This window comes from Periplaneta americana, chromosome 16, assembly GCF_040183065.1.
Source record: "Periplaneta americana isolate PAMFEO1 chromosome 16, P.americana_PAMFEO1_priV1, whole genome shotgun sequence".
NCBI classification, from domain to species: Eukaryota; Metazoa; Arthropoda; class Insecta; order Blattodea; family Blattidae; genus Periplaneta; species Periplaneta americana.
In genome coordinates, this window is record NC_091132.1 from 77,950,604 (window position 1) to 77,964,511 (window position 13,908).

Consider the following 13,908-nt stretch of genomic DNA (forward strand, 5'->3'; position numbering starts at 1 on the left):
TATCAGAAGAATACCGAAAGGAGAATTTTGCGAGTCAATTACAGTTTCATCAAAGAACGTCGAGATATGTAAATACAGACCGACATCACTTTGAACTACTTCTGTATTACAGATTAGTACTCATTATGTCACAAATACATGAGCATCGGCCTAGATCCGGGCCGAACGCTCTGTACAAAATCATAGGATATGAGACAATATTTGTACATAATGAAGGAAAATAAGTATTAATATTCACAACGTCTCGATTAAAAATAGTTTCCGAAGTGTTTACAGTATCATCATTGAACCTATAGTTCCGGAGTAGAAACATAGGTAATTCCCTAGCTGAGGTTTTAATATCTACAAGGAATTTACACTTATTTGTCGAAAGAGTCAAAAAGACAAGTGGCAAGTTCATCGCCTTAAACGCCATCTAGTATGCAAATAAGGTAATACTAGGACGCGAGAGAAGAGAAATTTGGTCCAGAGATTCTAATTTAAGCTTGCAGCTCTTTAACGTGCCGGAAAACCCCGACATGGACGCACTACTTAAAGTTCCTTTCGGGGGAATTGCTCTCCAAATTTTTTGCGTCCTGAAAAATCCATGGACTCAACCCGGGTTTGAACCCTAAGCCCTTGGGTCTAGAGAAGAGTGCGTTACGCGCAGACCACTGTGGGCGACGTTTAAAATATACTCATATATTTTCTTTATTGAGTGTAAACTACTGTATAATAAAATTAAAATAAACTATTAATTATCATTTTTAAAAGCTTATTTAACAATACTGCATCAACCACCAGATTATTTAGCGTCGATGAAATTGATGATATCGATTTGGTATTTGGTAAAGATGAATCGCATCATTTATCACAGGATTGTCTAAAATTCGCTTTTTAGTTTGGGAAAACTTCGAGAAAACCCAACTAGGCAATCAGTCAAGCGAGATTCTAAACCACACCCGAGATCTGCCTTGGTGAAGGAGTTCTGTCAGTGGCCAATATGAAATTATATAATAGCATCATTCAAGTATTATAAGTTCATAAAAACCAAAGTCTCATCTGCACAAAAGTCATTGCAATTGGAGGTTGTAAATAAAATGACTTTCTGTTACATAACATCTAGAACATTCTTACAATGAAGAAGGCAATGATGTAGACTACATCAACAGTACCCGCCCCTTATTGTGACTACGTGAGGCCAAGTTATCGATGCAGAGTTCGAAGTGCGAGCCCTGAGGTTTCAATCCATATTTGTAAGATAAATATATCGACATAGTAGAAGGACTCAGCTCGTTGCCAAGTTGGCTGGTGTTGCTATGATGAATTCGCCGTGGAGAGTCAAAGGTCTCCGGTCAAAACTTTGCACGATTCCCATGCAAGGAGTATGCGAAATAGCTAACATGAAATAATATTGTCTTGAAAGATATGTTAAGAAAAGGACTGTCTTTAGTTGTAGATTTTCTGGTTACAATTCCAGACGTTGGCCTCAGACTTAAGGCCGGTTCACAATAAACCGGGAATGAAAACGGCAACGATAACGAGAGCGGAAATAATGTTAAAATACGTGTATTTAAATGTGAGCGTTCACAATACTTAATTGCGAATGCTCATATTTAAATACATTTATTTTAACAATATTTCCGTTCTCGTTCTCGTTGCTGTTTTCATTCCCGGTTTATTGTGAACCAGCCTTAAGATACAACATGTGTTGTTTACGTTGAGTGATTCCACAATTTACAACTCTCAGTCATCTTCTAATCTTTTAGGAATTGTACTGGATCCCAAATTATCTTGGACCCCACAAATTGATTATGTTTGTACTAAATTCTCAAGAGTTATTTATTTATTAAGCAAATTGAAATCACTGGTGCCTAAAACATATGTAAGAATTTCTTATTCTGCCTTCTTCAATAATATAATAACCTATGGTATTTCTTTATGGGGGAATAGTTCTAGTGTATCTAATGTTCTCCTTCTACCAAAAAAGCCTTACGTATTTTGTCTGGTTTTGCTTATGATGCGTACTGTAAGCCATTATTCATAAATGAGGCTATTCTGACTGTTATTAATCTTTACATCTTCACCTCTTTGCTGAAGGTAAAGAAAAATTTAGCAAATTATGATCACAGATCTGATCATCATAATTATAAGATACAATTTTCACTTGACTGAATCTAATGTTAGGCTGAAAACAACTAAAAAAAACAATTCATGTCCATGGCAGTATCTATGTTTAATAGATTACATAAGTCTGCACACACTGTTAACTATAACACATTTAAGAATATTTTAAAAAGCTGGATAATTAATCATCCCTTTTAGAGTACTAGTGAATACTTTGAGTCCTCTGTTAATAACTTATGTTTCTAATATAATCTTTTTCACTCTGTTTTGTTTTTATTATGTCTATGTCCATAGTATTTGTATAATACTCATGACTTTAATAAATGAAATCTAATCAACGGGCCCGAGTTCTATTTCCTTTACGAAACTTAAGACTTACCTCCTCCTGCAATGTTTAGGCGTTTGTTTCTTGCCCTATACAGGATGGAAGTGAAATAACGTTCCTCATTGAAAAGGACAATAGTGTACACGTAAAGGAATAGAAAACCTATATTATGTTTTGTGATTAAATGCACGGTTAATTAGAAAATTAAGTTTGAAGTTTCATCAGTCCGGCAACATCGCCGCTAATACACTCTACTCGTGATACAGATGTAAGAGATCAATGAACTCGGTGTGTCTCGCTAGGTGAGCTGCTCTCTGCCAAGACGTTGCCACTTGCTTGCATTGTGCAATGGCTTGAATTTAGGGGTTTTTAAAATTAAATTTACACGAAAACCGTGCACGCTATTGAAATACGCCAGAGGGATAAATTATTCATTATTAGATTTCCTATCGATATGGACAAAAATCACGATACTCCTCGCAGTAGTTACTGAATACATTTGGGGGAAAAAAAGTATGAACTTTCCACCAATATGATGATAAGGTTATTTTGTTACAAACAACATGAGCTATTCACTCTGGAAATCTGCAAGGCTATTTCACTTCCACCCTCTATTTCTTTTGTATCTTAGGGCGTGATCTTGTGGCGTACTGACAATATGGCGAGGGAGTCTTAAAATTAATGAATATCTAGTAATTGTTCATAGTTTTCATTGAGAATAGAACTATCCAAAGAGACCAAACATTGAACTTGGTGGTGGTGGTGGTGGTGGTGGTATTGAAGAAGAATAATTATGTTCAGACTTGTGTCCTAAATGATACTATAAACTCATCTTCTGATTTAAAGATATGTAAACGTTCCTTTCACCACATTCCATCTTATTATTGTTTTCAAAATCAACTTCATAAATCATAGATCAAAGTGAATTCTGTTTCATAAACAATTTTATCTACTATGCATTTCGAATGAAATTACAAAATCAAAAGCCGGTTCTCGAAATAGAAAACGATGACTAATCCACGGATTTCTTCTAATATTGCATAATTAGTATTTCATAATGAATAAGATATTTTTTGTTATTTTATTTCGTGGTACGGAGAAAAGGTTTAAGTGTTTCAGAATAGAACATTTATAATAAGGATGGCAGTTGAGACATTTTACCTGTTATTACTATCATCAGCTTCTCACCTTGAAAAGGAATTGACATATCGCCGTTTCTTCATAATTATGCGTATTTTTTCTCAACCCCCCCCCTTTTTTTTGAGGATTTGTAATCAACTTTAGACATTCACAAGTTGCTGAAATCCCTAGTCATGTGATGGAAAACGTACTATAAATCCTACACGATACGATACAAGTAGGGTAGACCAGGGTAATTGTAAACACTTTTCACTGATTTCAAATATATTTCAACATTACACAATCCTCAGTAACTGTAAGCTTGACAAAGAAACATTGTGTTATTTTTAGATCTTTCTTTTCCTTGAAAATGGATTTAAATAATAAGGTTGACTTTTTTCATCTTTTAATTGCTAGTTTACATTTATCCCACCTGTTTACACTTACCCCTTTCAGAGGGGGTAACTGTAAACACCAATTTTCGCACGGGCTACAAGACACTGAACATTTTTTTTCTGCTTCAGAAGAAAGAGCTATACTCCTTCAAACTCCAATTTTGGTCACTGGTACATTTCGTCCCTTTAACCTATGATATATGAAGATATAGGAACTCAGTACCTCTCCTGAGTTTCACGATAACTGTAGTTACCATTTTTCATATCTGTGACAGTACTCTCTAAATCCTTTACAGTGTAGTTGGGTGGGAGTCTTTTTGATTACTAAAAAGTACGAAATGTAACCGTAGTAAAACATGTTTACAATTTCCCCGAGCAATTAAAACTATGGGAAAAATGTAAACGCGTCATAATTTAATGAACTGAGGTTATGGGAAATCTTAAAACCATTGTAATATATCTTAACTGCTATACATTACTCATAAAAACAACATATTCTTAAAAAATAGCACTGTACGTTTACTTACAATGCCAAAAATGAAGGTGAAGTAAAATTCTTTCTCAACTTTTTTTGCAGACTCTTACAAAACATTCGTTCACAACAAAGCAGTTACTCCTATTTGACGCCAAACTGCTTTGTAGGTTAGCCAACATGTTAATTTAAATATTCTCCGAATTAAAATTTTTATATTGAGAGTTTTGTATTTCTCACAGCATTTGTTTACAATCATTCCTTGTTTACAATTACCCTGGCCTACCCTACATAATTATACGACCATGTGTTCCAGCTTTGCTTCTTTCTTACAATATGTAAAAAAAATAAAATAACGCCCATGGTCGTGATTTAAATAAGAAAATCCGGATCCTGTGGCAGACTGGGGTATAACTTTACGATATACAGAATGTTAAAAAAGTCTAGTATTGTGAGGGGTGCTGGTACGCATCACAACTAGAAAAAGAAGTGCAATCAATAAACATGAGTCCAAAAATTATTAGTTTTTATGTAAAACGTACCTTAAAGTTCGTTTGTTGGTGACAGGTTAATGCAACCACACATTCTACCCCGTAGATTAACTATTCCGTTAGCAAACCAAATGCTCGTGTTGCTGGAGGAAGTGCATTTGCATCAATGTGGCTTATGAATGACGGAGTACCAGCAACATCTAACACGGGTGTTTAATCTTCAATAGATTGGCATTATAGAGACAGCCCCTCAGATCACCTAAGAAGGACCACAAGCGAAATCAATACATGTCGATTTCCCCAAAACACAGTGTCAAAATCTCCCTGAGTTACGCCTTCATTCGATAGACAACAGAAAATCCGAAACAAAGATATTTTTCTAGGATAGTCACTGATGTTTAAAATGTATATACAGTAATTTGTGCTTTTACTAATATCACGCATGTCCTGTCAAAGTACAATAAACTGAAGATAGTATCTTATATTTCATGACCGAAAAGAAAAGTGTAACTCACAATATATATTGTGTTTATTGCCATTTATGAACGTAAAACAAGTTTAAATCACAAGATTCACAGAGATCATAAACACAGTAAACATATATTTCATATAGTTAGAACTGTTTTCACCAAGAACGATGCACGCAATGGCTACTTTTCATAAAAGTGTCGAGATCTCTCAAATGTCAGAGGTTCCTCATGACAAATTATTCTTTGCGATTACTCTACCATCACTAAAGCTTTCTAATATAGTCATGAAAACACGCTATATGCACCTACTTAAACCATGCAATATGTATAAGCTTACCTACATTAAATTAAATGTCTTAGTGGACGGAACGATTTTAATATGCAAGGAGACATAAAGATGATGATGATGATGATGATGATGATGATGATGATGATGATATCCTGCTTTTGAAATTTTCAAGCATTAATTTATTATGCAATCTAGAAAACTGAAGAGTATATATTCTTCTGAATAATAATTCAATAAAATAAGCTATATAAAATGATATCGATTGAAACATTATAAGTACGGTATCCCATTATACGGTGAATAAAAGTATTACAGTTCGAAAAACAAATTTAATTTTGATGTTATTTTGCAGAAAAAATCATAAGTTCGGTGTTCTTTCACATTAAAAAAAGAGTAACTTTTTTTTTATTTTCAACATGCAAAATACATTATTGTAGGATATATTCCTATAAATACTAGAGGCTTGGATAATCAAGGGAATGTTGAAGTTCTTTATGTATTTTAACAATAACTACAGTTTTATTTTGGAATTTAGATGTGTAGAGAGATTTATGTAAGATTCTCCCATCCTGTGTGTAAATAATATAAACTAATAGGAACCACCAAAGATTCAGACTATTTTTACCTTATATTTAAAAATAAAGTCACGCGAAATCCGACATGATTATTAGTTTCAAAAATTACTCGTATACATTGAAATATTACATTCAAAATTTTTGTACGTAAATATCAATCTTTCTCTACTTTCAATTAAAATGTCGTATAAATAAAATTTGTACTTGAAAAACACTAATTTCAAAAAATTCGTTCTGAAAACAAAACTTTCGTGTAATAGACAAAATTTTGCGCTGACAACCGTATTTCGCTAATCAAAGTCTTATGGAAACTAGGTATTTGTAATAATAAGAAAATTGAACTGTACCCAATGCGTAAAATCTACAGGGTGTAACAATAACTATTCCTAATTTTCTGATGCGTTAGAGGACTTAAAAATAAACTTTTTTTTTAATAAAGTAGTGTCCGGAAATGCTTTTGTTACCATGCAAATATTAGTTGAAGTTATTTTGTTGTTGTGTGTCACAAAATATTGTCTGTGAAATCTATTTAATTTTATGGTATTAAAATGCATCGGTATACAAATATTGAACTTGCAGATATGCATAAAAGCATTTGGAGCAGCTTACGGCAATGCTGATTTGACGAAGCGAATCTGTGAGAAGCAATACCCTCAGCGCCATATTTATTGCCATACAACATGATGGTACATGAAATATGATCTTTCAACACGACGGTGCATCCGCACATTTCGGGTTAAATTGTCGAAGTTATTTAAATTTTTCAAATAGTTGGATAGGGAGAGCAGGTCCAATTGCTTGGCCGGCACGTTGTCGAGATAAAACTCCAGCTGATCTTTGTGTATGGCGTCATATTAAATCAATTGTTTATTAAACACCTATCGAAAAAATATGAAGTAACTTTCCAAATTGACATTCTTTCATTTTTTGCTTCATACCATTATCACTTGAAAATGAAGCATGTCCGGACATTACTTTATTAAGAAAAAAATGTTCAATTTTATGCCCTCTATCACATCAGAAAATTGGGAACAGTTATTCTTTTACACCCTGTATAATGAAAAGGCACGTATCGTCTTTGCAACTCTTATTTTTTAAATGCCGGATGTGAAACAGGACCAAGGCTACAATATCGAATTTGGAGAATGAGATTTCCTTTTTCTAACCTTCCACGATCCACAAGGGAGCCCGACTTCTTACAGTCTATATCAGCAGTCATCAGAACATTGCACTCTCTGACTAGCGTCTATTACCTACAGGTCTCTTACAGCACCAGCGTGCATTCGTGGCTGCTAGCGGATGTTTTCTCCTGCACAATAGTGCATGTCGCCATGCACTGCTTACCCGTAACCCATTTCAGAGAGTGCTGACGACCACTAGTCTATATTAATAATATTATTGAATTAAATTTAGCATGGGAATATTTCATATATTTAGCTTCAGACTCTTCAATGTTACCGTAGTGAATAGGCGTGAAAAACATGTTTGCTTTCCAACAGATTGCGATAAAGCTATAAAAGTGCTGAAAACCCATTTCAAATATTCGTTGCCGTCTGACATTTTGGGAAATCCTTTATGTGAAACTTTTGTAGCAGATCTCATTGAAAATTTGTTTGCATTTCCTGCAATAGTAGTTACATTGCCTGGAGTGAACTTCATTTCATGTTTATGAGGTAAACTTTATTTATATCGGACCCAATGCCGGCAGACAGTGCATTGAGTATTACCTATCAAATGCTATTTGTAAAATACTTCTTATATTTGGTATATAAAAGTAAACTTATATTAGAGAGCATCAGACAATTTAATGAAGTGCTTGAGTTTGCACACGTATAGACCCAGGAGCTGTTCAGTCGAATAACTACCGGATCTCATAAAAGAGATTTGGCTTCATTTTAGATACTTTTATAATATTTGTAGTATAAAATCAATATTACTTCCTTTAAAGGTCAAGTTTTCCTACTGCAAATTACACGGCGAAACTGTAGATCACTTTGTTCCCTTTGTCGTTGTCCGTCCTGCACCATTACAAGATATCGTAATGATAATGATGGTTATTATTTTTATTATTATCAATGAAAAAATGATGTAACTCTATCAATTTAAACGAAAATATCTCATAAACGTCTGCCTAAAACAGTGTTTTGCCCACAACAAACTTCACTTGGACTCTCAGAGAATTGACCAGGTTTCTGGCGTGAAAAAATCTACGTTCTAACCGATCGGCGAACGATTCCCAAAAAATAAATTATCGTTGATTTTTATTCAAATATTACTATTTCCGTTAATATCATTATTTCACTACTGCTCCATAATTGACATACTATAATAGTCACCCTTAAGTAATTTTCCCTTCTTGAAACGATGCCAAATACGAGTAAGGAATTGCTAAAATTCTTTTGTGGATGAAAATTAAAAGTGATATTAGTTATTATCTTTAGCGATAAATTTATCGTCATATGATTTTACTTGTAATAACAGCTTCATTTTCTCTGAATAAAAACGTGTAATAAATACTCAGTAAATATCTGATACCTATATTTATCTCGTATAAAGATAGGTGTGTATCTGTGTTATATTTCGTGAATACAATAACATATAGCCCAATCGATGAGCGTGATTCCAAAACTCACTTAGTCCATTATGCTATTTATGATTTATACGTGTATGTAAATATATATGATTAATTTTTAGACTTTTATCATTATATTTTAAGTTTTTCTTCCAAAAGAACACTAGATACAGGAATCTTAGCCACTATTCTTTGAAGTTAAGAGAGTACGGAGTTTGTGCAATGAGGCAAATGACTTCACTGAAAGCAATGGCGCGTAGTGCTGTACGCTGGAAACAAACTACTCCCGCAACAAGGACAAAAACACACACACATAAAAGAACGATTTCAAGACTAGGGCTGTTTGTGTATTACAAAAGAATAAACATAGTCTTTGCTCTAAACTTTTAACTTGGAATGGAATGGAATTTTAGAGAGGGGGCAATATGGCTCAGCACTGCGACCTGTTACTATCTATTACGCTAGCCCTCAAGCTAGGCGCATTTCCAAACCCACACCAGCTGACTACACTAAGGTTCGCTGCGTACCCAGGTTTTCAGCAAGCCTGCTCACTCATTCCTAGGCCAGTCCTCTCCGTGCGTCGCCAGCCGGCGTTCGTAGAATGATATGGAATGATGACGGATTGGAAAAATGTTGACGGAATGATGTACATAGCTAATAAGGGGAAACGAGAGAACCCCGAAAAAACCCAAATGCGACCTTGTTCGCCATAAGTGTCGCTATGGATTGTTCAATGAAAAATTCCAGACTTAACCTGAAATCGAATCCTGTGTGACAGGCGAGGACGGAGGTATGACCACTCTGACACAGTAGGGGTTGTCTTTTATCTTAAAATGTTACTGTTTTACAGATACTACTCTTAATTAAATGTTTAAGCCTATATTACAGTAATCTTTGCTGCAAAATTTAAATTAAAATTCCGGTAATACTAAAACATAGGTACTGCCCTTGTATACAAGTGTACTTTTCAGCAAATTTTTTTAAGTAGTTGTCCTCAACTTGTTGAAAAAAATCTTGGTATGCACCATCATTTCATGCGGATCTCTGCTAAATTCGTCCGCTGACAATGAATTAGGCCTACTGGTTGAAGGTAGATCGTCACACTCACTTCTTTCTACCAATGTCAAATGGTTTACATGTTTTATTGTTACAGTGCTGCCGTAAATACCATCATTTAGAACAGATTATGTCAGTCTTACATAAATTACACACAATTATGTCGCAACTCACAAAGACATACTGTTTTCCGAATTCCTCCACCCACTTCTGTATTTTCATAAACTGTTTAGGCACCTTTATTTCAACACATTATCATAAACATTGCTAAACTGAAGTATACTGTACTTGTTTAGGAGTAAAGAATCTGTTTAGAGTGACCCTACAGTGCGTGTTACTTGTGTTTTCGAGCAGTGTCTGATGAACAGGCTTCGAGACTTCGAACCCAATAGAGGAGTTCAGTGAGAAATGCGCATAACGGCGTACTGAGTATAGTGGTAAACCGTACAGTGGGTGGGGGTACTGTAGAATGAATGCCAACAAATACGCAAAGGAAAACGCTCTGGATTTAAAGTTTCTGACGAATAATTTGATTTTCATACAAACTGTGTCTGAAACTATTTCATGGTTAGAAAAGTCAGAGCAAGAGATGCCGGAAGCCCTCAAATTAATTTAGAAAATGATGCAGAGAATTAATGAGACATCAAGTACAGCGGTTACTGAACGTGTAAAACAGAAGTGGAAATCAATTTTATGTAAAAAATAACGGATATGGAACATTGTGTAACATAAACAGCAAATTAGTGGACATAGAGTCACCCGAGAATAAAGGACTGTCTCTTAGAGACTACAGTGATATTAGGTTTTTTTCGTTTTGCTATTATCAAGTCATGCGACGTAGAGCGCAGCTTTCTAAAGTACAAACTTTGGCAGATAACCGAAAAAGATTTACGTTTGAGACACTGAGAATGTATCTTGTAGTAGGTACATTGCAATTCGGTACTGTAACTGCACTTCCTAAAGACGGCCAATAGGATAAATGAAAAAATTAAAATTGCTACATGCTTATTTCCACCATTAACACTGTGTATACACTGTGTACACACAAATGCTTATAAAAGACAGGATAATAAAAGCTTTTCACATTCTTTTGATATTATCATTGTGTAATGTATATTTACTTTCAGAATGTACATATGTGTTTCCCCATACTACCGTACTCTACTCTAAATAGCAGCATTGTTACCTCAACACATCTCTATCTACCTGCAGCGAGTCAACAACCTATAGTGCATGCACAGTAAACTTATTTTATCGGGTCCAAAGTCTCGAAGCCTGCTGATGAAGGATAAACGTGGTGTAATGTGTACCCCGTGCACGTTTATACTCATTCCAATGTTGTGGGACTAAGAAAAAGGGCCTTTAGTTATAACATATCACGCAAATCTCTGATAAATACGTCTGCTGACAATGAATTAGGCCTCCTGGTTGAAGGTAGATCATCAGACTCACTTCTTTCTACCAATTTCAAATGGTTTACATGTTTTTTGTTACAGTGCTGCTGTAAATACCATCTTTTAGAACAGATTATGTCGGTCTTACATAAATTACACACAATTATGTCGCATTTCACAAAGACAGACTTTTTTTCGAACCTTAGGGAACCACGCAACCTCTCTAAGATCCCTGGTTGGTATCTGATATGCTGATAAATATTGAAGACATGCTACTGTAGCGTTTGAACGTACCCATAACCAGAAGTCCAAGGGATTGAGATCTGGGGAAGGAACAGGCCATGGTACAGGACCTCCCTGGCCATTCCATTGAAGATTAAATATCGATGTTAATATCATAAAACACATTTGTATTCTTTGAGGGTATGGCACTTCCTTCAGCAATACGGACAATAATTGGTTTGGTAAGAGAACAGTTAATCTACGGGGTAGAATGTGTGGATCTACTGTATTAACCTGTCATCAACAAACGAATTTTAAAGTATGTTTTTCGTAAAAACTAGTAACTTTAGAACACAAGTTTATTGTACTACTTTTCTTGTTGTGATGCTTACCAGCACCCTCAAAATATTATACTTTTTTAACATCCTGTATATCGTAAAGTGATAGTTCAGTCTGCTACGGAATCCGGATTTTATTATTAAATTACGACGGAGGGCGTTAAAATTTTTTTATATATTGTAAGAGGGAAAACAGCTGGAACTCACGATTCGTATAATTACGATACGTATAGGAATATTGCCTTCTCCTGAATGAGGAAGATCCAGGCTAAATTATCGACCTATTCTCGCTCAAGATTCATGCTTCGCAGAATATATGTCTTTGTAGCCGCTATGAAATATCATCGTTCTTTGACATCGATTCAGAAAAATATAAATCAAATTATAACATCGTTTGAAGGTTTTGAAGACTTCTACGAACTTACAGTATGTAGAAAGGAACGGTGCTTGGTAAACAGATATCCACTGTTACATAAATAAACATGTTGAATCCACCGCGGTTTGCAGACTGAGTATGTTTACGTACAAAGAATACGGTTTTCATTAGTTTGATTAAAGTTAAATGCTGAGCAAAAAATCTCTCAATAGCTTCTTTATTTTAAAGCTGGGTTCATATTTTGAAGTGGAATACATCTCCCGACAGAACATTTCCATCAACAAGAATCACGTTTTAGGTCATGTTTGCAGAGACCACACATCAATATCAAAAGACCCAAGAGCGAAACAGACATACAAGTCCCGCATACTAAATCACATCACCATTCAGCACATCTTTGCATTTTATGGAACCTGATAATATAACAATCATGAGACTATGTACTTAAATCCATAGTTAATATGAGACTAGTATATACAAATGCAAATTGTAAATGCTGTAAATTAATTGAAGTTTTAAAGGAAAAATTATGAAGAATGAAAATTTCAACATTTATATAAACTTTCTGCTGAACCGTAGCTGATTTTACGAATTCTTGCATCTACATTGTGCGAATGACTAGAGTTGGTTTATCGATTTCATTAAGAGAAAGTGCAATTTGTAGTGATCAAGGAATAATTTTGGTTCAGAGTTTCTCGGATGACTTCCGTTTACTCTGCCATCGTTTTAGTACATTCATATTCTTATAATTTTCTATGTTATCGTCTTATCATTTCAGTGTATCGGTACCTATTGCAGGGTTGTATTTACATCCACTGCGTACATCAGTGATGTCAAAGCAAGCGCATTTTTCAGGCATGAGTAATTCCAAATTTAAATCTTGTTAATATAAAGTTACAAACTGTGTACATACTGCGAGTAGGTATATATGACTTCCATATATGAAGACCTAATACATACTCATTAAGACCATTCTGGCGAGATATTGTGGGTTGTAAAATGATAAGTTTAGTACTTTGTGTTTCCTTCGCTCTCTTTCTTTAATACATACATAACCGTAATTTATTTAACACATCCTATATAATTAACAGCCCACATCCTAAGTAGCCTACGCTGAAAGGCTTACATAAGTGAATGCATAAGAATGTCATATTTTCTACAATGACAAAGTTTTCCTTGACAGTTCCACGTTTCCGTATTTGCTGCATGCTACCTATCTTGCGATTTTAAAACCATTCCGGTTCTTCCCACCACCAATTGTGAATAGGTGTATGAAAAAATGGTTAATATATTATAAATACAAAATTCTAATGAAGGAAATATTCAGTTCTATTGAAAGGAACAAAATTTCCTGGGACACCTCGTTTTTTGCTGTATTTTCAAGCCATCAGTTATTCCTTATGTTCGACAGTATAGGCCTAATCATATGCCACGAAGTGATAAACAATTTCTGTAGTACATCAATAATTTAAAATAAAGAATCTTAAGTATAAGATATTGCCCATGTGTAAAACAATAAGATCTCAAGAGTAAAGCTAGTAAAAACTGAATCCAATTTTAAAAATTCACAAAAAAAATCCTTGTATTAATATAATATGGAGTAGAGATCTGATGAAGAATGCAAACGAAAAAATAAATAATTCTGTCCAATTATATTGGTTTCTACAGGCATACGTGAGACAACGCGATAGAAAATAATGCATCAGAA